The sequence below is a fragment of the Neophocaena asiaeorientalis genome, unplaced genomic scaffold (genome assembly GCF_003031525.2).
Source record: "Neophocaena asiaeorientalis asiaeorientalis breed wild unplaced genomic scaffold, Neophocaena_asiaeorientalis_V1.1 scaffold364, whole genome shotgun sequence".
NCBI classification, from domain to species: domain Eukaryota; kingdom Metazoa; phylum Chordata; class Mammalia; order Artiodactyla; family Phocoenidae; genus Neophocaena; species Neophocaena asiaeorientalis.
Genome location: NW_020172457.1, coordinates 1,422,006 through 1,449,790, shown reverse-complemented (window position 1 = coordinate 1,449,790; position 27,785 = coordinate 1,422,006). Strand labels below are relative to the sequence as shown.

The window sequence follows — 27,785 nt, the reverse complement described above, 5'->3', positions numbered from 1 at the left end:
GGTGGAGGGGGGCGGTCGGGGGTGAGGAGTGAGGTAAAGTCTTGATCCCCAGTGGAGACAAGGGTGGATGGGACCAAAACATGAGAGGAGGTGTCCTTCCTTGTTTCCCAGATTCTTTGGAAGGAAGACAGAAAGGTGTAAATACACACAAATATAGAAGGAGATTACCTCATATGGCCTCCATTTCAAAGAAAAGGAGATCATCTCTAGAGAAGCAGTTTTCTGTGAGGAGCTTAGGGACTGGAGAATTCAGGAATGGCTGCTGTTAAGTGTATGCTAAGAGCTTAATAACAGGATTGCTAAACAGCAGTGAGGGAATGGCTGAAGGAAAATGAATATTTGGGGGAATATTTTAGGTGAATAGGGTGTTCTTATTAAGCACTCATTTTAGTATACGGCTTTCCTTTTAAAAAATGTATATGTACCAACGATGGCTAACTTGATGATAAATTACTTTTTAATCATTTCCTGAGGCTTCTAGCATTGTTTTGTGAATACGTGGATGAAAGCACTTGACTGTAAGGAAGTCATCTCACTTGGAGAAAGACATAGTAAGTAGGAACGTGTAATTAGTTCCTTTTACACCCACATGTAACATTCCCTCTCCCTTGTTTCAAGCTGGGGAACTAGGCAGATTTCACCTGAGTGCTAAAGAGGGGCAGGACCAGAACAAGCCCGGAACCCCCAGCCAGGGACCCAAGGGCCAGTAATATCAAGGACTTTAGTTCCACTGGTGTCAGGAGGGTCTAAGCCAGAATGGACATAAAATACACCCGTGGGCTAACATGTGAATTATAGCCAGGTAAGAAAAAGAGAAACAGCAAAAATCAGAAGTCAGGAGGTTAAAAACCAAGAGCTTGCTTAGCAAGGTAGTGTACAGACAGGTACGGCGACATATGTGAGAGCTCTTGACACCGGGTTCGGAACAAAGAGACCCTTATATTAATAAGCTTCAGTAGCTTGAGTAATGGTGCAGAACTGTAAGATACATGTGGAATAATAAAGGGATGGAATCACAAGGAAATCCAAGAATAGAAGCCAAGATAGGACCAAAGTCCAAAGAGAATGGGGCTGGAATCAAGGTGGGTCAAAAAATCTCAGCAGAGGTCTACGTGCTGCCATTAATGTAACTCAGCCGCAGCACATGTGGCTGCTGCTTTTTGTCGTTCTGCAGACTGGAAAATTCCTTCTGTGCTTCCTGGTTAAATTCTGAGAGAGGAAATCTGATTGGTTCAGCTAGTAACTATTGTCTTTGGCAAATCCCTTAGCAGAGGGAACATCAAGGGTTACTGGCATGCCTATGGATGAATTACCAGTGTGTCTGGCTGCAGTAAAAAAAAAAGCCCAGTGGGCAATTTTAGTTAGAAGAGAAAGTTAGGCATGGAAAGCAAATTAGCTGAAATATCCAACAGCTATCAATGAATATCATTTGAATTTTTATGTGACTGAATTCCTAGAGAGGCAAACACCCACTGTCAGGGTCATACAGTTCCTGATTATCACTTTGGCATGGCCTGATGAGCCGATCTTGAAGGAGTTGGCCTGGAAGCTTGTACCACCGATAATTGAAAAGATAAGAATTATCCATTTTAGAAAGATTCTAAAGAAAAACACTTGAGTATTTTCATATGAGTCATAGGTGTGATATGGCTTCCCACAAAGTAAGACAATCTTTAAAATTAAATATGTAATGACTTAATAATGTTAATAAATGAAAAGAACTACATCTCAATGTAAATCACAGTACTTAATAAGTTTAATGCATAAAAGCTAGTATACTCTCAATCAAGGACATTTCAGTTCTCGGCAATGTTTGCAATGTAATTTTCAGTCACTGAACACATGTCTCAATGTCTATCAAGGGGAGTGAGAGAAGTTCTGGGCTGTTCTTCAGGGAAATATTGACAAATATGCAAACAGGGGTGAGCGTCAAAGGCCAGAGGTGGTCGAGACAAAGAATATGAGGAACAGATAAGGGATCTGGAGCTGTTTATCCCAAAGGAAAGAAAATGTAGGGGCCACATGGATGTCTTTCAAACATTTGAAGAACTTTTACATAGAGAGGGGAGAAGGCATTTGTGTTCTCAGACAGCAAAACTGAATACATAAGATTCATAGATTTTTTAAAGCTGTGCAGGGCCTTAGGAGTCATTTAGCCCAGGGAGTGCCAATAATTTTTCCTCTGTTTGCCAGCTTTAAACAGTTGGTAGTGACCATCTGGAATACTGTGTTGAGAAGGATTCTGAGGCTGAGTTTAAACTCTCTGTGGGCAAAAAAACACTGTCATTGATAGTGACATCTGTTGTGGAAGAAAAGGGCCATTGCTACTCAAGTATCTTGTATTTCACATGATTGATATGGTCTGTAGGTTCCTAACCTCTGCACCTTGGATCCCTGGGAGGCCACTAAATTATTGCAATAGGTAAACAAGTCCATATATGCAGCAAATGATTTTGACAAACTGAGTAAACAACATGTGCTACTATTTTTCTAATTATATAGATGCATTATGATGACACAAATGTCAATTTACTTTAAATAGTTATTGAATTCATAGTAGCTTTTGGTATTGTATTTTCTCAATCAGTGGACCTAAAACATGTAATTATATTGTGTGTGGGAAGTTTGGGGCAAGAAATTTGGGATCTTGAGAAGAAACTCTGAAAAAGAAAATGAACCAGTAATCTATTTTTCATTTTGCAGATGAGAAACTAAAGCTTAGCCACACCGAGTAAAATTATACACGTATTTGTAGGTTTCTTTGATTCATGTCAGTAAGATTCGTAAAAAACATTTATTTTTTTCATTAATATATACCAAGTGTCTGGCACATCACAGAAGCCCAGTAAATATCTGTTGAATGAAAGAACAAACCAAGTAGCTTGACCAAGGTCGCCCAGTTAATTAGTGGCAAAGGTGGTTCCAGAACACACATCTCCTGAGTCCCACACTGTTAACCTTTCAGTACACCAGATTGTTTCTCCTAATAGCACGAATGTGCCATTTTAACAGTTTACGGATTTGGATTGTACAATGCAGCCTGATTTGCCTATAATCCAGGAGATCTTAACCAGCGTCTTAATTGGAATCAACTGTAGGATTTTCTGAAAACACACATCCCTGAGACCCATCCACTGGGGTCTAGTTTGTGAAGACTCCCTGATGATTCTGCTAAAACACCCTGCCTGAGAAACAGTTCTGCACATCTATGCTTAAAATAACTTATAGTAGATGCATGGAGTCACTTATTCCTCAGAAGCCTACTTGTTTAGTTTCAAATAATTTCTTTCTAAAAGTTACAGCTGTCTATTCCAAATAATCAGTTTTGATGAAGAGTCCCTCCAGAAGCACTAGAATATTTATCTGAAAATTCCTCCAGCTTCCAGTACTCTTGGTTTGGCTGCAAAGTTATCAACCCGGCAAGGTCAAGCTTTCTGATGAGATTTCCAGTGTTTGCTTTTGTAAAGCATTGAAAATGTGGCAAGAATAAAATTTCTCATGGTATTTCCACTTCCTGTTCCAGCCACCATTACTAAGTGAAATTTAGGCTTCGGGGGAGGGGTAACTTGAGGAAAAATTGTCTCTTTAAGTATTCCTGTCCTTAGGATGTTTTGAAGATTGGTTACTTTTGATATTTAACTTACCAAGAAAAACAGAAAATGTTTTTCTGTCTTCTCCACTTTGTGGTAAGGAATGTACAAATCCTTAGTGGGAATAGGGGAGAAGCTTCCTCCACTCCTGCCGTCCATCTCCTCTGAGGCTGGGGCCTTCGGTGCTTCCCTGGGTGGCCCTTTCAGAAGCCTGTGAGCCCTAAGAGACAAGAGGCCTCAGGTTCATGGAAAGGGGGAATAATTTGCTTTTGCAGGACAGAAAATCCACCTCTAGGGTCTTCCTTTACTCAACAGTCAGGAGTTACATCCTCTGTATTATGCAGAAGAATCTACCATATTCAGAGCACCGAGTACATAAATTATATTCACTAAGGATTGTAGGGCTAAAACTATCTCTGCATGAGCAAACTGGTCCAATAAGAAAGCCAGAATTGTTGCTATATTTGTACCGACGGTATTTGGTTTACAGAGCAGCGCTTCCACTGTGTACAGGAAAGCAGAGCTTGCTGGAAAAGAGCAGCTAAAAAGGAGTTAGATTAGGACCCGCATCTGAATAATGACGCGACAGTGACTCAGTCTCCTTTTCCCCTGAACTGTCTCCCTCTCCATGCTCCCTAAACAGTGGTGTGTGGAGCCAGCTCACGCAAGCTCCCAAAAGCCAACTGTTAAATTTTTAAGATTTTGAGAACTAGTTGTTACGCACTGTCATTATTAAAAATTAAATTATATAGACTTCGGGTTAAATACATTGTATCAAAACCATGGTAATAAATACTCAAAACTCATCCCTTCCTAATTATTTTACGTTTTACTATTATCTGTGCTCTCAAGGTTAGTTACATCTATTGTGTCCATATGATGGAAATACTACCAAATGCTGTGCAAGAGAACTTCTTCTCCCAGTTCTTCATTCACGGATGTCATGTTGGGAGCTTGAGATCAACCACGATGGAAGTATTTACACCCTGGAAATTAGCAAATACTACAAATCAGACTCTCCTCACCTGCCAACCCCCAAGGCTTGCTTTCAAACATTTACTAGCACACCACTGACCCTAAGGTATCAAGTCAGTAAAGTTAGCCTCTACCCTGAAGAGCCAATCAGGGTACCTTTGTTGTTTAGTTACATGCATATTCATAACGTATGCTTATGACTGCCTGTTTATTTCTTCACTCGTTTTTAAATTCCTATGCTCCTAGAACATAAGCACCATGAAATCAGAGACTTTGTCTGTGTTTTTCAGGTGCTGTGACTTGAGCCTAAAAAAGTGCCTTGACCCACATATAGTGGGTGCCTCATATGTGAGTTAAATGAGCAAAGGAATAAATGTCCATAATTTCTTCTTGATAAGAAAGCTGAAGCCAATATTCATGTTTGAATTCATTGATTCCTCTCGAATTGTATCAGTACTGAGTGCTTACAGCAGCGCCTGACACAGGCCAAGTAGCGAATCAAATAAATAATCTTCATAACAATCAGATTTACAGATGAGGAAACTGAGTTACAATCAGGCTAGGTAACACATCTAACGTCACACAGCTAGTAAGTGGCAGAGTCAGGATTCAAACCTAGATAAGTTGGCTCCGTAGTCCACGTACTCCACCACCACGCTGTGCTGCCTAATTACTGCATTTGATTTTGTGTGAGGCTCTGGGGATGTGACTTACTTGAGAACACACTTCGAAATCAGGAAGACTTGAGTTTGAATCTCAAATTTACCATTTTCTAGCCTGTTTCTCCACCTATAAAAAGGAGATAATTGTTCCTCCATGTGGTAGTTGTTATAAGGACTATAAATAATACCCCTAAACTGCTTTGCACATGATAGGCACTAAGTTAAAAATCGTCAGCTATCAGCCGTGGCTTCCTGTGGGGGCTATCTGTAGGCATGGGGCTCTTTTTAGTCCCCATGCCCTTAGCCACCCACTCTCCCCAGTTGCCTACTCTACCACCATCATGTAGATGGAGCAAAAGGAGCCCCATGATATGAAGTCATGTCAAGTTCTTTAATGTCAGGTTCTCCAGGAAGTAGAACTAGGACCAATAGATACAGTTACAGGAAACCCTGTTTCAGGTCAGCATAAGCACTTTCTAAACTAGATCAGTCTCTGGACCTTGGACAACCCTGCTCTGCAGAGTCAGACAACCTCCACCATCCCTTTCAACCACAGAGTTTTCTCCCCTACCCTTATCATTGGAGCTGTGCTGCTTTTATTTTTTTTGAGTAAATTTGTTTATTTATTTATTTTTGGCTGTGTTGGGTCTTCATTGCTGCGCATGGGCATTTTCTAGTTGTGGTGAGTGGGGGCTACTCTTTGTTGCGGTGCGCGAGCTTCTCATTGCAGTGGCTTCTCTTGTTGCGGAGCACGGGCTCTAGGCGTGCCGGCTTCAGTAGTTGTGGCACGAGGGCTCAGTAGTTGTGGCTCACGGGCTCTAGAGCGCAGGCTCAGTAGTTGTGGCACACGGGCTTAGTTGCTGCACAGCATGTGGGATCTTCCCGGCCCAGGGCTCCAACCCGTGTCCCCTGCTTTGGCAGGTGGATTCTTAACCACTGCGCCACCAGGGAAGTCCCTGTGCTGCTTTTAATATGCCAAATCATCTTTATCTAGTATGGCTAAAGGGTTTTATTATTCCCGAGGCTGGGTTGTTTTGTAGGTTTTCAGTGTTTTAGACATGGAGTGAGAGAGGGAGAGAGGAAAGAAGAGAGAATGAGAGAGGGGAGAAGACTGAGACTTATCTAGGGAAAAACGTACTGAACTTAGGAGGGAGAGCAAATAGAAATGATTGGTAGTTATCCCAAGCCTTTTAGGTTAGAGATGGTTGAGAAGGTAAGCTAACTCATTCAACTACCTTGCTGGCATACTTGTTAGATGTCAAGCACTGTTCTGGTTGAAGGTAACTACATCAGGGCAGTAAAGTAAATTAAATAAGTTGCCCAAGGTCACACAACTGGCAAAGAGCAGAGCTAAATTCAACACTGTTCCCTGTCTCCAACCCTTTCCATTTCCCTACAGCTGTCTGTTCTGTGTCTGTCCTGGGGAGAGCGATGGAAACCAGAACAGGAGGTTTCCATAACCAGTCATTATAATTTGTCAGAGAGCCACACTGCAGTTCAAGTAGACAAGCACATTGTCTTTCCCTGCCGTATAAGGAAGTGGGGCTAAACACCATTGCTTTCACTACTGACTCAAGAGGTTATTCAAGGGAGTGTTCGACAGAATGAGAACCTAGGCCTACAGCAGCTTTTAAAAAGAAGAAAAGAAAAGAAACGTGCAGAAATATTTTTGTGTTTTCTTTTTCTGGGAGCAGAGATAGTTTAACAAGCAGGTTACACCCTTTTCTCTAACTCAACTCAAGGGGAGATAGTCTGGAACTACATACTGAAGGATTAAACCCTTTGTCCGAAACGGCAAGCCGTTTTGGTGTTTGATTATGTCAGATTTAGGTACTCGAAAGGCCAAGACAGAGCTGATTCTATGAGGATCATGTGGGAAGTCCTCCACTTCAGTGACTGACTAAAGAAGTTACTGACTAAAGAAGTCTACTTCCGTGCCAGCCATTCTCAGTGTATTTATTAATAAGGCTCCACAGTTTAAGTTTGATCTTCCTGCTCAAAACTCAGAATATTTCCGTGATCACCCTTTGCCATACCAATTAGTCCTAGTGGGGATTTCAGACCACAGGCCCTATAACCAACTCCATGGAGGGAGAAACTGAGGCATGAGCAGTAGAAATTCTTTCCTCAGGATCGTCCAGTCCCATCTTGCCATAGGGAGTGCCCATTCTTTCAGATACACCAAAGAAGCATTACTTAGTCTTCTTAGAGAAATGGAAAAGCTATAATTCGTCTGGTCAGCTTCTCGTAACTCCCATCTGTGACCAGACTGCATCTGGGATATTAGTTTCCTAGGACAGACTGCTGTAACAAAGTACCACAAACTAGGTGGCTTAAACAACGGAAACCTATTGTCTCACAGTTCTGGAGACTGGAAATCCAACATCAAGGTGTCAGCAGGGTTGGTTCCTTCTGAGGGCTGTGAGGGAAGGATCTGTTCCAGGCCTCTCCCCTTGGCTTATAGATGGCCATCTTCATGTTTACATACCGTCCTCTCTGTATGCAAATTTCTTCTTCTTATAAAGATACCAGTCGTATTGAATTAGGGCTCGCCTTAATGACCTCACTGTAAGTTGATTGCCCCTGTGAAGACCCTATTTCCAAAAAAGGTCACGTTCTGAGGTACTAGGAATTAGGACTTCAACATAAGAATTTTGAGGGAGACAAAATTCAACCCATAATATGCCCCAATTCAAAATGGTGGTAGAAATCTATAAGATGTATTTTCTGAAACTCTAAGTGCGAAAGACCCACTTGCCGGTGGTAGTCCGTCTTCCCTCTGGGCATAGGGAATGCTTAGCTAGAAATCACTTAACCTTTTGAACTTGCCCTTGACATTTACTTTCTGCCTTTCGCAATACAAAATTCTGATCCAGGAAAAAGTCAAAAGAGGTCTCTGAAATGACGCAGTGAAATGCAGCTTCACATACTGTGGCCTATCTGTGGAAGCCTGTGAAACCACAGTGGCAGACAGTCTGGTATGCGGCCATCAGAAGTGGGGGAGGGGGCTTGGTGGGAAGGCTTGGTCGAGGCAGCCTGCAGGGCTCAGAGGCAGAGCGCTAGGAGGAGGTGAGGCAGCTTTGGAGCAGCAGGCTGGGAGGCAGCAACAGATGGGACTTTGTGTGTGCCTACGCTGGGTGGAAAGCCAGGATGGCCATTTTAAGTCATTTTTATACATGCTGATCATAACCACTAATCCCCAAATACAGGGGAAAATATAGGAGCCTACACATATTTGTGTTCTGAATCATTTGTCTTTTGTCTTTGTTTTCTTCTATCTTTTCCCCATCCAGCCTTAGGTTTTTATACACTTTTTCTCTAAATGGCCTTTCTAACTTCAACTGTGTTTGGCATAATTGGTTACAAATTGTCCACATATTATACCTGGTCTCCTTTTTTCCTTTTTTCTTTAGCCATTGTTTCCCTTTACCCCTTCCTTAAAGCTCTTCTTGGTGTCCATTTCCTAGCTTTAGTCCCGCTTACAGCTACTCTCTGTCTTAGGCCAGATGTGGTCTAGAGAGAGGGTGATTCTATCATTTATTATCTAAACCAGGACACTTTTGAGAGGGAAAGGAGGAGCTATTAATAATTTTCCTAAAAAAGCGGTTCTAAATGGAGACTATCGGGGTAATTTGGGATGGACAGTTATCCTCCCCATGGCTGTTCTCTGTCTCCCATAGATCCTACTTCACCTAGCAACAACTCCCTCTGTTTCTGGATCTTAAAGAGACAGCAACACCATTTATGTTCTGATTCTTCTTTTTGTTTCCACCCCAAGAACCTTTTTGCATTTTTGTCATTGTGAGTTTCAGTTTTCCCTTATCCCCTTCTCACTTCTTCTCTTTCCTCCACTCTACTCCAGGTATTGTCTCACCACTTGAGTTCCTCTTCTTCCCTTTGTTTTGGTACAATCTTGACTGCATCTCAGGGAGGCCACATTTGTCTGCCATAATACATGCAGGACAGATTGCCTACATGCTTGAAAACACACACACACACGCACAACCACCACCACCATTATCAAATGTTACACAACCACCACGACCATCACATGGGTCTCAGATGAGCCCTTTATTGGACTGTCCACCAATTCAGCACCTCTGCTCAGAGACTAGAACAATCTCTATACTACATAAGCAGCCATACCTAGAACTATCACACAGACATGTTCTGTATATGTGTCTGGGAACTTATAGGACACGTTTTCAATGTGTGTACGTGTATACCCTTTTAGAGTTGAAAATATATAGCCTGAAAAAAAAAATTAGTCAAAGCTGACTGTGCGTTGCCTTCATTATGACTTCAGTAATCTGGATTATTTTAGCCTCTAAAGTAATATATACCAAAAGCCTAGTAATGGCTGCTATAGGCTTAACATATGTAGAAATAAACTTTGAGGTAACAAGATAGAATAAACATTGACTTAGAACCCTTTCAAATGTAGTTCTTTTTATGATTCAGTCATAATTTATGGTTCATTCTGAAAAATCGCTTCAGTTATCAATCAGGGTCATGCAAGGAAGCTCCTTGTCAACTCTAAAATGAGAAAGACAGAATAGTTTTCTTTTGCGAATTACTGGAAACCAAGCTCTAGATGTCTGAAATACTTGACAGTATAGCACTGTGTCCGCTGGAAAAAGCCGTTCTTGTCCTTTTATTTATTTACTTATTTAAGAGTTTTGATCATAATTTTCTCTCCTTTTTTTAAGTACTCTAAAAATTAATAAATGAGGGGAACACCGGTGAAAGGAGATACTTTATGGGAGTGTCTGCTTCCTTCCTTCCTGCCTTTCTCCTCCCACTCCTAGTCCTCCTTCCCTTTTCCCCTCCCCCCTCCTTCTTCTATTTTTTTTTTCTTTTTTGAAGATGATAGGGAGTAACTTATTCGAAAATGAGATTTCATTATAGCAAAAGTAGAGAATTTCCACTAAATCCTTCTGGTTTGATTTTGGAGCCTATGGGAAAGGCTGACTCAGGATGAACTGTTACATCCTTCACTTGTTTGGAGGTGTAATGTACACACAGTTGTAATATACATACAATGAAGTGCGCTAATCTTAAGGGTACAGCTGGAAGAATTTTTACTTATGTATATACCCATATAACTATTTCCCAGATCAAGATGGAGACGAATTCCGTCCACAAGGCTCCCTGGAGCCCCTCTCCCCATCAATGTACCCAGGCCTAGGGAACCACTGCTCTGGCCTCTGTCGCCTCTATCACTTGTTCCTGGACTTCATGAAGTGGCGCCCTGTGTGTCTGTGAAAGATCCCCCGTTCACCCATGACCCTGGCTGCCGTGTCGTTCAATCTTTCCCTTGCTTTGCTGACAGTCCATTGAACGATTATATGCCAGTCTGCCTGTTGGTGAACAATTTGGGTCATTTCTGGCCTTTGGCGATTATGAGTAGAGCAGCTAGTCATGTCGCACTCCTCCTGGTGGATCACAGGGTGGGCTACACCTTCAGCACTCAATTCTGTGGCTTTATCCGTGGGAAGCACGGGCGCAACACCGACAAGGCAGCGCTCAGCCCCTCCCTGATTTCCTTCTTCTATTTTTTGTTGTTGTTGTTTCTTCTCCCGTTGAGATTTATTCTGTTGGAAATGTTCTATTGCCGTTGGGTAGCCATATGCTTTAGCCATGGTGTCGTTATGTCTCTCTTGCTTAGATATATCTTCTTTAAAAGATTGAGGATAAAGAAAGGAAAAATAAAATTTTCAAACACACTCTGCAGGATAAGTATATAGTTATGGCAATGACGGAATGGAAATATCTACCAAGGAGCTCTCTAGTGCCCCCAGATTGCGTAGAGTGATTATATCAGCCAGCCTGGAGCTGCTGACCCACCTGTGTTTGAGGAAGTAGGGAATGAGAAGTATAGGAGTTTGAGAATTTAAAAAAATTTTTCATGCCTTTCCATACTTCTGCTCTTAGATATGCTGTTAAAACAAAACAATTACTCTTTCCACTGGGAGTAGTTTCTAGCTTGCTAATTCTTTTTCCTGAGAGCATTTGCAATGAGGTTTAAGTTTTGATATCTTGGTTCTTATATTTTGTGGATACCTCAGATTACAGGTGGGTGGTCTAATAGGAAAGTGGCCCCAGTTCCTGCTTCATGTCTATCGCTGATAACCTGTATGACTTTGAACAGACTTCTGTGCCTCAGGCTTCTTAATTAGAAACAGACAATAGCCTTTTTCCTTCTCTATAACACCCAGGTAGGGAGCAATGAGATCTTAAATATAAAGGCTCTTTAGGTGGTAAAGTATCTTTAGTACATAGTTTTCTTTTATTTTTCCTTTGAAATATGAAGACTTTTGCTGGTTGGTTTTCTGAGAAGATGTTAAGTCATACATTCATAAAGGAAACTCTCTAGATTCAAAGTTCAGAATTTGAAGTTTTCCAAAAATTATTCTGTGCTGGACAGCTTCAGCTTACTCCTTCTTCTGGAGAAGCTGCCCCAACCCCAGTTTCAGCCTTTTCTTCTTTTCCCTTTTTTTTTTTTTTAAGGCTTCTGGGACAAGCACATTCCTTTACCCTTGCCTTTAAAAGCAATATTGACAATCATCTTGTTTGGAGACACTCTGAAACCCCAAGGTGCTGAAGAAGGATGGTTAAGACAAATTAACATCCAATTTGAGCCTTTTCTCTACTGTAATCAGAAAAGGTTTTTACAAGCTTTTCTGAAACCAAAGTACATAGTGAACAATTGCAGATCTTAGAATCTTGTCACCCTCAGATTCACTAAAATTGTCTTCATCAGCATTTAAATTTCTAACACATGAGATCACATATGTGAAAGTGCTGTGCTTTATAATGTCTGTGATTATAATATCTATAGCCAAATATGTTAAAGTTTAAAAATGCTCCAGGAACCTAAGGGGAAGGGTAGAAGAAGAGCATGTTTGATCCTAGCAAGTGTGCTTGGGCCAAGCTTGTACAAGCAATCATATGGGTGGGTCAAACTGTTTATTTTTATTATTTTTAAAATAAAATTTTATTTTAGAATAGTAATTTTTAAATTTACAGAAGAGTTGCAAGAACATTACAGAGTTCTCATATACCCATACCCCAGTTTCCTCTGTCATTAACATTGCTATGCAGATTTTCCACAACAGATGAAACATTGTGTATAACATTATTATTAATAAAACTCCATACTTTATTTGGATCACCTTAGGTTTTGCCTAATGTCCTTTACTTATTTTTTAAGCCCCTTAAAACAGAATAATGTTTTATATAGTGAAACTTTTATATGTACATAATTAGAGATATTGACGGAACTCTATTGTATGTGTGAAGACTGTGTTATCCCCTGAGGACTTTCCACCTGAAATACCCAAGGCCTCCTCTGGTCTCTGGTTTGTTTCCCTTGAGGCTGATAGCAGATTCCTCAGCCTGCTCCACCCTGATGCCAGGTGCTGGAACCCTATCTCTGCTTCACTAAGATTGGTCATCCCAAACAAATGGTAACATCCAGCAGCACCTCCCACTCCCACTTTACAGTTTTAAGCAGAAGCATTAGAGTGAAAGGGTTTACCTGGCTGTTCGGCTCCTGACTCTCTGCTCTTTAGCTGTGTCATATCACAGTTATTTGTAAGAGCTTTGACACTAACAAAGGAAAAAAAGACCTGATCCAAGATCCCCGAAATCTTGAAATCTATAGGTTTTGGCCAGTTTAAAAACACCACAATTGTGGCTTCCCTGGTGGCGCAGTGGTTGAGAGTTCACCTGCCGATGCAGGGGACACGGGTTCGTGCCCTAGTCTGGGAAGATACCACATGCCGCGGAGCGGCTGGGCCCGTGAGCCATGGCCGCTGAGCCTGCGCGTCCGGAGCCTGTGCTCCGCAATGGGAGAGGCCACAGCAGTGAGAGGCCTGCGTACCGCAAAAAAACAAAACAAAAAACACCACAATTTATGAAAAATACCTATTACTAAAACATAAATTATGGAGGGGCTGAGCTTCCAAACTCTCTCTGAAATATGAGTTAGCAGCAGATAATAGCAGAAAGAATCCGTTTAATTCAGCTTCTGCCTTTGATTCACTTGATGATGTCAGGCAGGGAACTCAACGTTTTGGGGCATCAATTCTTGTAATGAAGGGGTTGGACTAGATGTGTTCTCTCCCAGCTCTAACGTTGTTTAGATCTTTGGCTTTATAACTTCCCTTCATAAGGCTTGTTATTGTCCTTTCTATCAAGGTTACTTCTTTAATGTTGTTATACGTTTACTGGCAAATCACTTTAAAGGGGGAATAAAAGCTAAATTTAGGTCAAACACTAATTACAAATGAGTTGCTTTCAAGGTAACCAGTTTTTTGATTTATAACAGTTGGTTTGTCTTTTAAAGTTGATTTTGTGTGGAGATATAACACTTACATGCAATGGAAACAATAAAAATGAAAATACATAGGGACTTCCCTGGCGGTCCAGTGGTTAAGACTTTGCCTTCCAATGCAGGGGGTGCAGGTACAATCCCTGGTCGGGGAGTTAACATCCCATATGCCTCATGGCCAAAAAAAACAAAATGTAAAACAGAAGCAATATTGTAACAAATTCAAAAAAGACTTTGAAAATGGTCCACATCAAAAAAATCTTAAAAAAAACTTCTAAAAAGATAATGATGAGGAAATGTAGGTATCTTCTTGTTATCTTCATATCAAAAAATTAATTGAAGGAATCTACTTATCAGTGAGTGAAACTAATATTCTTGACTCAGAGGTAGCCCTTAAAACTTCTTAATAGCAACATTATCAGCACACTATGAGTTTGTTATCTACATATAAATAAAGCTGGTAGGAGACACCTTCCATAAAAGGAATGATTGAACTGACTTCTCAAATAGGAAGACATCAAAATCAAGGAAGAGAGTAAGAGCTCAAGCCATGGGGTGGAAATGGTTACTGGGTTTAGCCATCTGCTTTGGTCTTTCCTGTTCCACATGTAGCTATATAGTTTACATAAAAGTATCTCTCCAGAGGATCAGAAAGAAGAGATTTATGGAGCCAGATGTGAGTTAGCATTTCTACAGGTGTGGCTCTGCAGCTGAAAGAACATGTTGTACCAGGGATGGAGTTTCTTATTATGTAATCAATATAAATTACCACTAGACTTTTACAGAGGTTGATAAAGCAAACATGCATCATTTGGATTGGCCTTCTGGTATATAAAGAGAACCTGCTTCACTTGGGGCACAACGTGAAAAAATGCACCATTTAGTATTTATAAAAGACTTGGTAGCAAATACCATCACAGTGATCAGGCAAAGTCATTCCAGTTTGCACACAGAGGGAATAGCTGGTGAATAGATGGAAATGGTGTATATGTGTTTTTCTTCATCAGGAAAGACAAGGGACGGGTCATAAATATTTGTAAAGCTTTCAGCATCTGATAGGAAAGGGCCAAAGGATGAAAATGATTAGAGGACTGGGGAAAAAAATAGAACACAAGAGAATTGATGAAAATGAGTAGAATTAGTTAAACTAAAGAGGCATATATCCTATTTAAATGGTACAGAAAGTCAGAGCTATTAAAAAAACATTAATTTGGTAAATTGCAGAGCACTTTAATAATTATACACAAAAAGAGGATTTGAAAATTCTAGCCAGTGAGAGTGAAAATGTTGCTGGTTAGTTAACTTTGTGTCAATAGATTAGCACAAATGTTTTGATTTTTTTAAAAACTGGGTGCTTTTATGCTAGATTATCTAATGAAGCAAAAATGAACACTCTAACACTTCTCATATGCTTAAAGCTTTTTTGATTGATTTTAACTGTATTTTTCAACTATCTTATATCTTATTAATTTTTTAAAGTTTCTTAATCTATTAATTACCAAGAGAGCTGTGATTGTGAATTTGTCTACTTCTACTTGTAAAATTTGTCATTGTTATTGTTGATATGTTTTAAGGCTGTGTTATTTGATACACATACATTCATAATTTTTAAATCTTCCTGATGGAATATTCCTTTCATTAATTCACCTTAAATTCTATTTTGCCTGCTATTAATATTGCTATAATGTCTTTCTTTCTATGGTTATTCACTTATTACATGTTTTAAACCTTTCATTTTTCAATATTCCTGTGTAATTATTTTAAAGTGGATCTTTCATAAATAGCATACAGATAAATGTCTAATATAGTCAGAGATTTTTATCATTTGATGTATGAGATAAATCCATTATATTTGTTATTATTGATGATATATAGGATGTCTGAAAATTCTGAAAACTTAGGACAAACTTAATTTTAAATAATAAATTAGGTACATTTTAAAGTAATTGGCTCAATATGTTTTTGTTCTTCAAGCTTCAGACAACATTTCAAGTGAAGTATCTCTAAATTTAAAGTAATGGGTCCAATTATTAATCTTAAAAAAGCACAGTATATACATTATTTTCCTTGGGTTTCCAGAATTTTTAGACCCTATGTGGTGTATTTATTATATAAGATATATTGCACCTATTATTTGAAAATGTAACTAACCTGCAGGTTAGTTATCTCCTTATCTCCTATAGTAGAAAGTTAACAAGTAATGTCTAACATTAATAAAGCCACCATAATCAAAACAGTTTGGTATTGGTGTAAGAATAAACAAATAGATCTATGAGACACAAGAGAAACTACAGAAGTAGACATCATATTCCCCATGTTTCCAATATTATTGTTATATAGATATTGCTCTTAGCTGATGGTATATACTATGATTACTTTTTATTTCATATACTAGTACCTTTCTTCCCCCACTCCTCATAATTTAATAATTACTCTATTTCTTTCACCTGATTAGTTTTCTATCATTAAAGCAAACATCAAACTCTTTTCAATACAGTCAGATACATCAGGTAATTTGTCAGTTTTTTTTCCTTTAAAGGTATCCTTCTTGGAAACTGCTTGGAATTTTCTAGGTTTGTTGCACAGCTAGCTGTTCTAAATCTTCACTTCACAGTCACCTTAGGAATTTCCTTCCTAGGATTGAAAGGAATTTCCTTTGCATGTGGGTTGAAATTTGAATCCTGTTTCCTACATCCCATTCTTCCTCTTTCTTTATACCCCTATTTTGATGAAGAAGATCATCTAGGATCTTCCTGAACATGGATGCAGAAGAGACAAAAATTTTTTAGTGTCTTTCATTTATCTCATACTTGGTTGATTATTTGACTGGACATAGAATTCTAGACTGGAAATCATTTTCCCTAAAACTTCTCACAGTGTGCCTGCATTATCTTCTAGATTCCAATATTGATTTTTTACATCTGATGCCATTTTGAATCCCGAATATTTGTATGTTGCCTGATTTATTTCCACTGTGGAAGTATTTAAGATTTTCTTTTTATCTTTAATATTCTGAAATTTTATGCCAGTGTGCCCTGGTATTATTTGGATTTTTATTTATTCTGTTGACTACTTAGTGGGCCTGTTCAATCTAGAAAACACATCTTTTAGCTTTGGGAAATTTTCTTATATCATTTTGGTGATAATTTCCTTCTCATCATTTTCCATGTTCTCTCTGTCTCTCCTGGATATCTTACACTGATCCTCTGATTTTATATTTTCCCAAATATTTTCTACTTCTCTGTATCTTATTCTAATGTCTGGGAGGCTTCCTTAATTTTGGCTTTATATTCCTTGTTTTTAACCATGATACTTTGTGAATTTCCAAGAGTTCTTTTGTTGTTGTTTTGGATGTTCCTTTCTATAACATCCTGATCTTTTTTCAGAGATATGCTAGTTCTTCTATCTCCTTGGAAATATCATTTATACTTTTAAGTGCTTTTCTGTTCCTATCTCATCTGTGTTTCCTCTGTGTTCCTATTTTTTTGTTGTTTGTGCTGGTCTCTGTCTTTAATTCTTTCCTAAAAATACTGGTGATCCTTGGCTGGCTGTGCATATATAGGAGTGAGACAATAAAAAACTGATTGGAAGCTCTGAGTACAGGGGCACTGATGGGCCCACTGGCAGATAATGGACCAGTTTTTTTCAATGGGCAATCATCAAATGCCAATATTTCTAGATCTTTTTTTTTAAAGCACATGTTGGGGGTAGGAGTTTATTAATTAATTAATTTATTTTTGCTGTGTTGCATCTTCGTTTCTGTGTGAGGGCTTTCTCTAGTTGTGGCAAGCCGGGGCCACTCTTCATCGCGGTGCACAGGCCTTTCACTATCGCGGCCTCTCTTGTTGCGGAGCACAGGCTGCAGACGCGCAGGCTCAGTAATTGTGTCTCACAGGCCTAGTTGCTCTGCGGCATGTGGGACCCTCCCAGACTAGGGCTCGAACCCGTGTCCCCTACATTAGCAGGCAGATTCTCAAGCACTGTGCCACCAGGGAAGCCCTAGATCTTTCTCTTGAACAAGTTTATCCAAAGAAGACTTTCACAATCTCCTCCTGGTAATTGTAAGCACAGCTCCAGCATTTTGAGAAGTTTTAGGGCATTGACTGGATCATGGAGGCATCTGCATGGGGTAGTTTCCCATTTGCCTTCACTGGTCCCTGTCAGTTTCACTGGTTTTAGATCATGTTTCACTTCAGTTTCTTGGCTGGAAGTTTTAAGCAGGTAATTCAGGTTTGGATCCCATTCCTTCACACAGAAAGGGGTCTTCCCCCTTTCAGTCCAGGGTTTGCCTCTTGCTGATAGATTGCTTCCCCAGTAGTAGGTTACCATGGGTAGAGTATTCCTATTCCTGTTCATAGATGGAACACCATCTTCCTAGTTCTTGGCTTTCTCCAGGAGCTTTGTTATAGTTTTTCTGTCATGTTAGCAGTGAAATCTGTCACATCTTCAGTCCAGGCTAACCTCTTTGTCTTTGAATTCCCTCTACTGGCTCCCAAACAGTAGATCTGATAGATGAAACTGAGTGCTTTGGAATATCTTAATAATCATTGTCACTTTTTTTTAACTTTCAAATTTTCACCTATTTCTTCATTCAGTCTGCATTATTAATTGAGTAAAATTAAATTAACCTATTGGAGATTTAGCCTTGAGTATATTTTAAAAGGAAATTTGTGCCTCCTCTGAGATAGCTATGATGGGAGGAAGATACTTAGAATGGCAACATTCTGTGTTTGTGTGCAGGTAGAGAACAGTCGTGATGGTTAGAAGAGCTAGTCCCTACTCTTTATTTCTGTTTTTCCATGCTCAACCTCTTAAACAGAGGTGATTCTCCTAAAGGGAGAAATATAAATCTTGCACCTAGAGGATTATGAGGAATATGAAATCTGGAGACGTTAAATTGTACATAGATTAAAGCATTAGCCCAACTATACAAAATTCTTTTCATGATAGAATGACTGGTTTATTAAAAGGTCTCAAATCATTGCAGGTATAAAGACAACATGGTTTTATGTTTTTTTCTACTAGTACCCCTACCTGTTCTGTTTCAGACTTTCTTTTATCACAGGGTAAAGGGGTCCCTTAAATACATCTCTGCCCGGCATCCAAACTCAAGAAAGATAAATGTTTATTTTAAAATTTAAATCTCATATCTTATCTGATTCAAAGCTCTGCTCCCACCTCTACTCCCAGGATAGAGTCTAGTGGCTTAGAGTTGTATGGCTGAGGCTCTTGAACAACTTCCCGTCCTTCATCCTGGTGAATAACTCTGGAATACTGGCGGGTGGGGAGGTGAGAGAAGGAGGAAGAGGTCTCTACTGGACTTGCCACAATAACTGGTTGTTGTAAAAAGACCTAAGTTAATTTGCCTGGCTCTTTATAGTTAATGTCAGTAGTCTCCAATTATTAGATGTAGGCACTGCTTGCTCCCAGATAACCTCCCAGATAACCAGGTATGTTACAATGGAAACAAGTCTCAGAGACTAAATTCTGCACACATGCAAACATTCATTAGACAGTAGGCATAAAAACAATTACAGAATCTGTTCTGCAGACTTGGAGAAGTTCTCTTTCTGTCCTCTTAGTTGCTCTGACAAGCACCTTATACAAAAGGTTTACTCCCTGGCAAATGTTACAACATTCTGATGGCAGGATCAGTTTCCTTTCTAGCCAGGCCCAGATTTTTAAATGGGCACAAGCCTAAACAGAATCCTAAATTTATGGCACTTCTGCAAATGCAGGGCTTGCCAGATTCCTAATACCTGTACCCACTAGGATGAGATCCCTGTATAAGTCTTTCTACACAACCCAGTCACATGTATTGAACACCCACTCATTTGCCAAATGAGAAACTATGTTTATTCAATACTTCCTTCATGCTAATTTACAGGCCTTTAGGTATGAATTTAGATAGTGGTATTTAAAACATCAGTCTTATATGCTTTCTGGTGTGTATACTCCTGACTAGGGTCATTCATATACTAACAAACAACAGTTCCTAGGGTACAGGTTAGAGTTAACTTCCACACACATGTATAGATTACACTGTATACACTGAAGTATTTAAATATAAAATTTCAACAGTGGAACATTGGTCATAACTCTGAGCAAACTCTTTGAAAATAAGTGATTAAAGACTCATTCCCAAGGGATGAAAAAAAAGTACTTAAAGAGTTTAGGATGGTAAGAAAATAGTACAACTATGGGAAAGACTAACTTATAGAACATCTGTGTTTACTAAGGAAATGATATTAAGGCTAAAATCCATGAGGATAATATATTCCTCAAGCCCTTACTTTCAAGCTAAAATTACCAATACAATATATGTATAATATTCAGGGTGCAAGTAGTACACCTGATACCAATCTTGCTCCTGGCCTTTGACTGACATTGCTAATTAAACCTAGCATTCTTTCTCATGGCTTCAGAATTCTTTTCAATGCAGTATTCTAGGCAGCTGAAGCTGATAGATTAGAATTGACAGACAAGAGAGAACCTGGTGTAGTACAAAAGGCATGGGGTCTATACTAGCTGTAAAACCTATAGGTAAAATTTTGAACCCTTTCAAGCTTTCATTTACTCATCTGTAAAAAAGCAGGGCTGGGCGTTATGAGAACTAAATGAAATAATATAAATAACGTAGCACAGAGCCTGTAGAGGTTCAATAAATATTAGTTCCCTCCTCTTATAGCCATGATTTTTTTTTTACCAAGCTGATATATGTTACTTTCAGCTCATGTCTTTTCTATGAGAACAACACTTCATCTAGAGCAAAATGTACATTCAGCATGGTACAGTTGTCTATATTTTGACTGTCAGTTTTAGTCATGTCTGTCATTCTTTATTTTCCAACATGAAAAGAGAGTTTTAGGGTAGTCACATTGGAAAACAAAGACAATAAGATTAAAATTCCCTCAAATCAACTTTGGAGCCATGAAAATACTAATGCCTTGACAGCTTACTCACAATTGCAAGAGGCTGTGAGCCAACATCTTGCTTTGTATTGTAGAGGTGATGAGAACATATTTTCATTGCTAGAAAAAAATTAAGCTATACAGACAGAAATGGGACATGGGAGCCAAATTCCACAAGAACACCCTTAAGTTTAAAGATTTTTCCCCATCTCTTGACAATATTTAGAAAACCAAAGCTATAAACTTTTAAAAGGAATCTTGGATAGCTTAAAGACATAGTAAGGTCACCAAAACACTTAGCAGATATGGAATTTTTATAAAAGTATTTAAATTGATTAATATTATTCTCAGAAGTAGCATAAACTTAAGAATCAGAAATGCTTACTAAAAGTGAACATATTGTGACTAATTGCCAACTGCTATATAATCAACTCAATTGGCCCAATCCTGCATTTTCAGCAAACAGACAGACCCTGCCCTTATGAAGTGAATCAAATGGTTGGAGATGGCAAATCATCCAATGGGTTATCCTCAGCTGTCTTAATCAGTGTTTTCTAGATTTTTCCAGTTTCTGATACATCCTTGAACTGCCAGGTTATGCCTAGTGAGGGTCTATTCTCCTTCTCTCCAGTTGGTTGTAATTATACCATGGTTTATTTATAAGAATATGTACTGTGAACACACTATTGGTAGGATATTTGCATGTTGTTTTTCCAGTAGTCAATATATTCTTGTCCAGCACTGTGGGTCAAAACTGTGCCCCCTGCAATGGCTCCATGGGGTGAGAGCTACAGTCTGCAAGCATTGAGTTGGCCATTGAGAGGACCAAACCACTGACTTCTTCATTCTTGTTCCTCTTTGTGGTGGCAGAAGGCCTTCTCTTTCCCAGTTTTTGAATTGAGTAGCAGTTTAGTGAAAGCCACAGTTTGTCTGTGAGGCTCAGGCCTTCCTTCTGTTCTCAGCATTTGCATCCTGTCCGAGAGTACCTCCTATCCCCCTTCAGCTGACAGTGCCATTGCTAGCTGTGTGCGGGCAAGCCTCCTGGCAGCCTCTGGGCCAAAGAGGAATGACTAACCACCCAGATTATATACAGAATTCTTCAGGAACATGTCTATCAACACAAGCCATCAGCTAAGAAGAATGTTTCCTTGGTCCTTGGGTGGTTTTCCATTTGCTGTCTACTGATTGAAAGTCAATCCATAATCCAAAGTTCAACTCCTATACCGCCACCTCCTTCTTGCCCCAGAGTGGAAGGAGAAGTTTCCCACGACTTAAACCACTGTGTATTATATCTGATCAAAAGAGTTTACTGTTCTTTTCTCTCTACTTCACCATCAGGCAGGAACAATTTTCATTGATCTTTGTCTATCCTACCCTCAATTCCACTGCAAATCACAACTTCAAGCCCAAAGTAAAGGATCAACAAATGCTGAATTGAATTCAGTTAATTGAAGACAGGAATGTTCACGGACACTATTAATACTTCTGATATTATCCTGTCTCCCTGGGGACTCATAACTGGGGAGAGGGGTTGCCAAGTACAATCAGAATTGGCTGGAGAGTTTTTTCAAACTACACAGGCTGATAATGTGGATTGTTCTGCTACTCAGGACGTTCTGAAATTATCCCTGCCCATTCCTCTCCAACCCTCGTCCTGGTTGAGAACCTTCAAAGAACCTTTCTGTCTAAGACACACCATTCAGAACTTTCTATTTACTCGTATTCATTTTAATGAAAACCTCATAAAACTAGCCATGGATGTGTTTTCATCATATTCGAAGTTTAATTGACTGATAGCTTGGGCACGATGGAAATGCTTAGATTATCTTAAGTTACATTTAAACAAAACTATTTACCAAAAATCTACTTCTTGGATGGGCTACTTTTAATGTTTCCTAAACAAGTTATTGTAGGTGGGCCAGTTTCCCCTCTTTGCTTGTCATTTTAGAAACCCATTTGGACATGTTCTATCCCTGATCTAATTCTCTCACCCCACTGGCTACAGAGTAGTGCGTTCTTGTTTGAAAGGGTCAAAAGATTCAGAATCTGACATCCAAAATATGTGCTTTCTTTTCCCTTTTTTTTTTTTTTTTTTTCTGGAGTCAAAACCACTGAAGTATAAATCCTTTATAAATGAAGAAAACAGTGCCAAAAGGAATGAAACATTTTTGGTCCTTCTCCAAAACAGAGAGATAGCACTGAAACAGGAAGTGGATGATTTAAATATCCACTCGGCATCTTGGCAACATATTTATGTTTAAGGGACTTAAGGTTAAAAGGTTTTAGTCTGGCCTGGGAACACTCTATCTTCCCCTAGGGTTTGGAGCTTTGGGGAAAACTTTTAAGCACTTATCAAATATTTGCAATTAGCCATTTTTCTGAGACCAGACTGTTACTGGGAATGTCACAGGACGGTGTTCCTGGTAAGTAGCATGCCACCATTACTCTCCTGCTTCTTATGAGTATCTCTTTAGCAATCTAGGTTGGTATAGTAGAAAGTTATTTTATTTTCTATTAAAAAAAAGAATGCAGTCTCCAGTTCTGCTTCTCCCAAATCTGGAACTACACAGAATGACTGAACAAGCAGAATGCAAAATCGGGGCTCAATTACTTGTGTATCCCAGGTGCCACTTAAAGGCTCCATCCTCCAGGAAAATTCACCTCACCTCTATCTAAGTTATGTACCTCTCTGCTCTCACAGCACCACCTGTTCATACCACTATCATTTATTTTCTTTTTCTTCCTTTCCTTCCTTCCTTTCTTCTACCTCTCTTCCATTCCTCTTCTTTCTTCCATTTTTTCCCCATTCTTTCAGGTAGTGCCTTGTAGATCATTTGTTGAACTTTGGATTTTATTCTGTATAAAACAGGAAGCAATTAGAAAGTTGTAATCAAAAGAGTGATGTGAACTGACTTAGAGTTTACATCTGACTCCTGTGTTGAGAACAGAATGGCATGGGGAGAGTGGGGTAGTGGGGAAGCTGATGTAACTGAAAGATAATGATGGCTTGAGCTAGAGTGGCAGTGATGGAGATAGTGAAAAGTGATCAGCTTCTAGATATTTATTTTGAATGTAGAGCCATCAGGATTTGCTAATGAATTTGAGAGTGAAAGAGAAACAGGCAGTGGTATTCTGGAGCCAGCTCATTAGAGCTCATGAGAGCCAATGCTAAATTTTTAGGAGTTTTGTAAGACAGTTATTAAATACAAGCCATATAACAAATTAATTATATAAACTTCTAATTAAATGTTATATTAAAATAAAAGTAATGAATACTAAAAAACTCATCATTTCCTAATTATCTTATTACATTTTACAATTACCTATGCTCTTGAAGTTATTTATGTATTTCGTGTCTATATGGTGGAAACACTACATAATGGAGAGCCACTATACATCTCCTACCAACTTAGTATTCAATGATGTGACATTTGTAGCTAGAAATGGACAATGATGGGAGTATTTATACAGAGAAGTTGGACCTTCCTCTACCTCCCACCCTTCAGAGCTGAGAACCTGCTGTTACATGTTTACCAGCAAATCACTGGGAAAAAGGAGTCAAAATGAGCTTAAGGTTTTTGGTTTAAGAAACTGGAAGAATGGAATTTCATTTACCAAGTTCAGGAAAGATGTAGAAGGAGTTGTGAGGGTGGAAATCACTAGTTCGGTTTTGAACATTTTGAATTTGACATAACAGTTATGCATCTGATTGGAACTGTTAAATAAGCAGTTGGATATACAAGTCTGGGTTTCAGGGAGGAGGTCCTGGGTGAAGATATGTATTTGAGAGTCATCAGCATTTGCATGAGATTTAATGCCAAGAAGCAAGATGAGATCAAGGCAGTGAGTTAGATAGAGGAACACAGTCTTAGGACAATTTCTGGGGTCCTCCGACAATTAAAGATCAGAGTGAAGACCAGGAGCCATCCAAGGAGAATAAGAAGAATGGCTAATGGGAGTAGAAAGAGAACCAAGAGGGTGTGATGTGCTAAAAGCCAAGTGAAGAAAGAACTTCCAAAGGGAGGAAGTGATTGTGTCAAATACTAATAGGCTAAGTAAGACAGTGACTGAGAACTGATCAATGAATTTAGCAATGTAGAAGTATTGATGACCCTGAAAAAAAAATGCAGAAAAAGTCGGATCAGCATGGATTCAAGAGAGGATGGGAGGAAAAGAAGTAGGAACAGTGAGCAGAGGCAACTCTTTTCAGAATTTTTGTTGAAAGAGGAGCAGAGGACTGGAATAGTTACTGAGAGACATGTGAGTTTAATAAAGATTCTCTTTTCTTAATTTAAGATGAGATATATTTAGGCATGTTTGATGATGGAAGTAATCCAGTGGAGAAAGAAATATTGATGATGCAGAAGAGAAGTAACAGTTGCTAGAAAAATGCTCTTGGGTAGGTGAAAAAAGGTGGAACCCAGAGTGCAAGTGGAAGGTTTGGCCTTAGATAGGAACATGGACAAATAAGGCCTCACTGCAGGAGGAAAGGTAGACTATCTGGATTCAGCTATAGGTAGATTGGGAAATGTGGTGGGAGCCTGTGAAGTTTCCATCTGATTACCTCCATTTTTTCAGTGAAATAGTAAGCAAGTTTATCAGCTAAGCATTAGAAAGGAAGAGGAGATTTGAGGGGTTTTAATAGAAGAGAGGATGTTTAGACGGGAAACATAGTAGAACTGCCAGGTAGCACTAAGGATCCACTCAACATTAGTAGTAATCAATTTTAAGTAAAACCAGTCAGCTTAGCTGTGAGTTTCCTCCAGCTGGGTTCAGCTGCCTGCCTGCTAAATGGAAAGTAGTGTTTAGAGTGATGAATCAGGGGCTGTCATCTGTGAAAGAAGGTGGGAGACTGAGATACGTTGGAGGAAAAGACCATTGGAGGAGAGGAGCTCAAGGAACTAAGAGGCCAGGGTATTAGAAGGATCACATACATGAAATTTGAAATTTCTGAGAATTATGGCAGGCATCATATTGAAAAGAGTTACAACCAGGAGCTAAAATCTTCTAGAAATAGAGGGGAGTAATGCAGGAATCAGTAGATGACTACAACAAGAAGGGGTAGTGGGTAGTATTTTTAGGGGGAAACGAGGCAAAAATGGCAAAGAGGAGTAAGGAGGACACCTCCTTCACCTCCAGGCTCTGTGATACGAGGGTATGGATGTCAGAAGGACTGTAAATTGTAAGGGGATATATGAAGCATGAAGTTGGAGGGAATAATCAAAGAGTTTTCAATGTAGAGTCTTGGTTGATGACTGATCCTGAGTTCTAGAGAAATCAGGTAGGGGGATGATAGGGGATCAGAACAGGAGATGTACAGAGCCAGTTGGGCATGGAATATGGGTAATGTAGGAGGATCTGAAAGTCTTGGGAGCCTTGAAGAATGTAGGGCATGATACAATCAGTCCTGATGATCTCATATTCAGACTATAATAGTAAGTCTGGGACTGTTGTTGAGGAGGGAGGGGTTTCTTTCCAGGAACATGCAGAATTCTGGGGCTTCTTTTTCAATCCAACTGAGAGTTCAGTGGAGGCTTGTGGAGGGGTTGTTTACTAGGAGCACACAAAGCTCTAGAGACCATGTTTACTCCTGCATGATATCTGTTCCTTCTTTTCAGCCCTTAGCTCACCAAGGTTTAATAACATGTTTACTTCACAGTCTTCTGCAAACTTGAACTTCACCTTGCTCATGTCTGTGTCCCTCGTCCTAGCAATCTCCTGTAATAAGCTCAGGAATATGAACAAATGAATGGCGGTTTGAGTGAATGATAATTCTTTAAAGGTTTAGCATTGGAAAAAATAAACAAGCAAACAAAGTGAGAAGCAGCTTCTGCTCCCACCCAAGATCTTTCCTCAACTGACTTCTCCCTCCTGAGTTTTGAACTCACTAGACTCTTGACTCTCACTTGCAATCTTAGCCCAGCCCTTCATGCTCCATCTTTCTGACTGGACTTCATCATCATCTATAACTGGGTATAACTCCAGTACATGAATAGAGTGACCAAGCCCCAACTCTCCTGACCCACCTCACTGCTTGCCAAATTCTGAGAGAGCACTTTGAGCACAAGTTTTGACCCTTCACTGGCGTGTATAGGATGACCTGGTGAGCTACCTGGTCTAACTTTAGTGGCCCTCAAAAACAGTATCTAGCTGCATCCCCTCAGCCTGAATCAATCATTATTCACGGTTGCTCTTGGTCCTTTAGTATACTTAGTTAATGGTGCCATCTTGTTTTGTAAGGAAATAGTAATTCTAATCAGCTTCAGCAGGCTTCAACTTGAGACGTCTTCAGGGAATAAGGTGGGTGGGTTAGGGAATTTGATGTGTCTGAGATTTACTTATAAGATTTAAAATCTCCATTTAGAATTGTCTGTCTTTCTAAGAATGATATTTATTTTCAATTAACCATATTTCTTGTCACACTGTGGTGAGCCCTAAGAAGATTATAGAGAAGGGTAAAGTCAGGGACTCTGAGATTGTTAGAACCTGGATAAAAGCTAAATGATCACACGTAAAACCACAGAGAACAGGATAAAATGGTATGTAGTTAAATGACAGAAAGTAGAGGTCAGACCCCAGCCAGAGAAGGAGAGGTTAAATGGAAGTCGTAATGATCTAGTAAGATTTCTTGGAGGAGATGGGGTTTCAACTGGGCCTTGAAGATTAAGTAGGATTAAGACAGAGAAAAAAATATGTCATATGGAGGTATTTATACTAAAATGCAATAATACAGACATTATTGTAAGACTTTATGGAGAATGTACTGACCTGATGATAGTGGACAGTGAATGTATAGGAATAATGAAAGGTAAAGTTGAGTCCACAGCAGTGGCTATGAAATGGCCTCTCAGCTCTCCTACTGTTGGGAGTGTAATTGCCCGATGCCTCAGCAGCTGCACTTTAAAATCTGTGTTCTCGCTGAAGCTACAGGTCCCATGGAGCTTGACAGGGATATGTCAGGCTTGTTCCTGGGAGATGTGGGACTCCTCTGATGGATGGCTTTGTTCTGAGGATTCCCCTGGGTCTTGCCTGACTTTCTTAGAACTGCGCTCTAGTATAAAACTCTTCTTACCTACCTGCCTGCCTTCTCTCCCTCCTTCAAGAAGGCCAGCCCTGCATTCCACTCTGTGGTTCTCCTAGCTTCTCCTGGCTCTTCATGATCACCAGCAGTGTTCCTCAAGTCAGCTGCTGTGATATCTTCACTAGCTCCTTCAGGGTCATCATCATTTTTTATGGTTTTTAAGGTTGAGGGAATGTTTAGGACTATGAGATCCCAGTCCAGGGGTTTATTTTAGCTTCTAGAAGCTGACAG

At 39.6% G+C, this 27,785-nt stretch overlaps 1 protein-coding gene across 9 annotated transcripts in view; it reads left to right on the top strand.

The window, feature by feature from the left end:
- CALD1 (caldesmon 1) overlaps window positions 1-27,785 on the top strand; it is a 180,721-nt gene that overhangs the window by 4,331 nt on the left and 148,605 nt on the right. The window contains exon 1 of one of the 9 annotated variants that reach the window (XM_024737942.1): window positions 22,839-22,896. The exons of 7 other annotated variants lie outside the window; for them this stretch is intronic. The gene's annotated coding sequence lies outside the window, so the exon portion shown is untranslated. Of the gene's footprint in view, window positions 1-22,838; window positions 22,897-27,785 lie in introns of those variants that run through there. One more of the 9 variants, XM_024737940.1, reaches the window with a different exon arrangement.